This window comes from Mus caroli, chromosome 1 (genome assembly GCF_900094665.2).
Source record: "Mus caroli chromosome 1, CAROLI_EIJ_v1.1, whole genome shotgun sequence".
Lineage (NCBI taxonomy): Eukaryota > Metazoa > Chordata > Mammalia > Rodentia > Muridae > Mus > Mus caroli.
The window spans coordinates 125,225,203-125,229,489 of NC_034570.1; positions in this window are offsets into that span (position 1 = coordinate 125,225,203).

Consider the following 4,287-nt stretch of genomic DNA (forward strand, 5'->3'; position numbering starts at 1 on the left):
ATGTCCCTGGCACAGTCCTCAGTTGGGAGGGGTTGGACTGGGTTCGTTCCAGGAGACCCTTATCTCAGAAATGTCCCCGGAACAGTTCTTAGTTGGGAGGGGGTCTGACTCTGGTGTGAGAGTTCAGAATGTACTCTGGGGTGAGAAGTTCTGGTGGTCAGTAATTTTCTTCTTTCAGTTCTTACTTGCCTCCCATACAGGAGGTCCTAGGTCCCATGCCTAGTACCCAAAGAAACAAACAATACAAAACAACCCAGAGACAGCACATAGGCCTCTATTTCTCCATAGGAACCATGTAAGGACACCGTAGCAGCTACTCAGAGTCAGAAGGAGCACTGGAAATGCCATCTATCTGGCCAGGACTTTTACTCTCAAGGACTGAGAAAACCGTTGACCTATTTGGCATATGGCGTATGTTGACATATGGAAGTCTGGGAGGACTAAAGCATTTATATTAGCCACAGACTGTAAAGGCAATCAAAAGATCTGTCTTCAAAGCTTTTCTCCCTCTCTCCCCACCTTGTGATTCTCCCCACCTGAGGATTCAATCCAAGCTCTTCTGCATACTAGAAAAGCATTCTCCCACTGAGCTACACCTTGCACTTTCGGCTCTGTGAGGGAATCACTGGGAAACAGTTTCTTCTGGGGGTGGGTGGGGCATTGAGACACGAGCTCTACACAAGCTCTGGCTGTCTTGAGCTTACTATGTAAACCAGGCTGGCCTTGAACTCACCTACCTCTGCCTCCTGGACAGCTGGGATTAATGGTGTGTACCACCATGCCCAGCTGGTAAATAACTTTAAAATACAGGGTAAATGAAGCATATGCCTGGTGAATACCTTATATGAGGGAAAAGGAGGCTTTTTGGAAGAAATCCAACGGTCCTGACCTTTTTCCTTTTAGGGAGGTGGTCACATAAGCAATGAAGACAGAGGCTGAAGAGATGGCTCCCAGCTAAGAGGGATTAATTCTACTTGCAACAGAACTAGGTTTGGTTCCCAGCATCCACATGGTACCTTACAACAATCTGTTAACTCATTTCAGGGTATCTTAATACTCTCTTCTGGTGTCTACAGGCACCCGTCATACAAATGGTGCAGACATACATGCAAGCAAAATATACACATAAAAAATTTTTTTTGACAAAGGGGCTGGGTGTAGTGGTGCATACCTTTAATCCTAGCATTGAGGTAGAAGCAGGCAGAACTCGAGACAGTCTGGTCTACAGTGAATTCCAGGTCAGGGCTATGTAGAGACCCTGTGCCAATAAACAAACAAACAAACATAAATATTCAGAGGGCAAAAGACAGGATCACATGTTTGAGAGTTGAGGCATTAGCAAGACCCTTACTCTATGGCTTAGCTCATCTGTTGAAGATGAAGTGCTAAGAGTGTTTTTCTAATATGTTCAAAGCCCTGGGTTTAATCTCCAGTACTACATAAACCAGACATGGTAATGTAGACCTGTAATCCCAGCATTTGAAAGTCAGACGCAAGAGGATTAAGAAGTATAAGGCCATATGAGCTCTCTTCAAAAAGTACAGTAAGACATGAACAGAAAAAGCTACTAAGATTCCTGCTCATTATCTACTTAAAATTTCTGTTAAACCAGGCATGATGGCACACACCTTTAATCCTAGGATTAAAGGAGCAAGCAAATCCCTAAGAGGCCAGGCCAGCCTGAGCTACAAAGCAAGTCTTGGGCTACCCAAGGCTATGTAGTGAAACCTTGTCTCAGAAACTACCAAATACAAAGTACTACTCCACTCCTCTTTACTCTTGTTTTTCTGAAATTCTCTGAAAATTTCTGAAAAACAGGCTGGCCTTCAACTATCCTCCTGTCTCCCTAGTGTTGGGCTTACAGCCACGAGCAACTCCTCTGGCTGTTCCTGTTTTACAGTATTTCCTACGGGCACTTGCACTCCAGAGGACCTAGAGTTCAGTCCTTAGCCCCCGCGGCAGGCAGCTCACAACTGCCTGTCACTCCAGCTCCAAGGGATCCTGTGACCTGATCCCTCTGCAGGCATCCTCACACAAGTGGGGTTCACATCCCTCACAATCGTTTAAGGACTTCAGGAGCAGGAATCTGACTTAAAACTCACCCATCCCTAGTGACCAAGATAATCTAATTACAGTGTAAGTTCAAAATTCTTCTTTGTGTCTCCAAGGGTGGGACTCCAAAATCCTTATGGCAGTCAATGCCAACACAAGTTATCTTTTCCTCCTGGTAGCCTTTCTAAAAGACAGACCAACGAGAGCTTGCTGTGGCTGACCCATGAGGTAGAGTTCTCGTTTCCCTCGCCTTCTAACACCACTTTCTTGTTCTATGTTTCCCTAATCTGTTTAGTTCCTTATCTTATACACACGGCACCTTTAAAAAAAAGCCAACTCTCCAGCTCCCTTGACAGCAAGCCAGCGTCAGGAAAGTGGACTGTTGTTTCACTGCAATGAGAACAAAGTAAAAGGCTTTTAAAAAGGACAGAGGAGATATTGCTCTAACTCACTGCCACACTTACTTCATCTTAGGAATTAAGTCCAACCAAATACTGAATAATAATAATAGACCTATTCAGTAAGACTTGTTAAACTTTTCATCAAAAACAAAACCATAAAAGCCTAGACTGCTGCTCCAGAGTCTCTGCATGCTTTGGTTGATTTACTGTGTGTTAAGAAAACGGTAGATAGTGATTCCTTTGTGCTTTGGCCCTTCAACTGGTTACCAGTTACATTTGTGTGTGTTTACGGGTGTGTCCATGCCACACGCGTGACGAGGCCAACATGCAGCAGTCAGTTCTCTCTCTGCATATGCCTGGAGGGTTCAACTCAGGCCACCAGGCCTGACAGTCATCGAGCTGAGTCACTGGCTCTAACCTTTCTTCTTTTTAACTTTTAGAAACTTATTTTGGGGGGCAAGAGGCACATGACATGGCCTACGCATAGGAAGTCAAGAGGGCAGTGTTGGAGAGTTGGTTGTCTTATTAGATGCTAGTTGCCAGGAATGTAAGGCAAATGCCTTTATCAGCTGAGCCATCTCTCCAGCCCCCCTAGCCCTTGACATCACTTTGCAAAGGAAAAGTCAACTGCAGGGTTTGGGATGCAGCTTAGCATCACTCCGTGTTTAGTCTCTAGCACATGAACCTGACCTGGTTCATGTCTTCCATCTAAGCACTTGGGTGGTAGAGGCAGGAGAATCAGGAAAGCTTAAGGTCAGCCTGAGCTACACAAGCCGGTCTACAAATCATTGGGTTTGAGCAGATGGCCTTGAAAGCTAGCAGTAACCTCTCTCTATAGGTTTAGGTTAAGAATGGGTCCCCAGGAACATTTAACCTTAGTTTTATCTACTAAGCATTCACATTGGAGCTCATGCACTTTCTGCTGTTAACTGCCAATTTCAAGGGCATCACATGTTAAAAGCCACAGAATTATTCAGACAAAATGAAGCATTAGCTTCAGAGCAGGATCACAGGAGTCTGACCCAAGTAACTCCAGCTTCCAGTGTAAATTGTAGTTACTTTAGCTCCTCCCTGTGGGAGCTTGTGAGACTGGCAGAGGTGAGAACGCACATGCAGCCATGAGAGTCAACTGTTAAGGTCAGCACCTCACTGATTTTAATCTTTTTCTTTTTTTGGCCTAGAACTCAAGAGCTCCGTCTGCCTCTGGTATGTGCCACCACATCTGGCCTAATCTTGAAAACTTGTAAACTAAAACTATCTCCATACTTTTGAGCAGAGACAAGCTGCAACATCTGGTCCACTACCGTTAAGATATATGTATGAAAAAATGTCCAACTTGATAGGACTTTGGGGGAAAGACAGCTTAGGTTGGCCAGAGGCCTCATGTGGAGTAGGCAAGTGGTCCACTGCTAAGCTACAGCTGCAGTCTGGGGACTACTAGGCTACTATTAGGTAGAAACTCCTGTTCTCTGCCTGCTAACCATTTATATGTGTTTCTGTAACAGTAAGAAGTCAACATACACACTGAAAAACCCTGTACTCTCCTAATTAAATATTTTCTTTCATCATCATGCTTGAAAATTCTCAATCATTGAATATTAAGATCACTTTTAGATCTGCCCTCCTTTAAAACAATTAATAGCATCACTTGAGTTATAATGAAGGATTTCCTATATCAGTTTTATTTAAAACACAAATAAGTATTTCTCTTTCGTTAATGGCAAATGGTTCAAATAATGTTGAACACAAATCATTGACTAATACAGGGCATTAAATATGAACAGACCTTTTTTTTTTTTTTTAAAGCAAAATAAGAGGTTATATACAAAAGAGG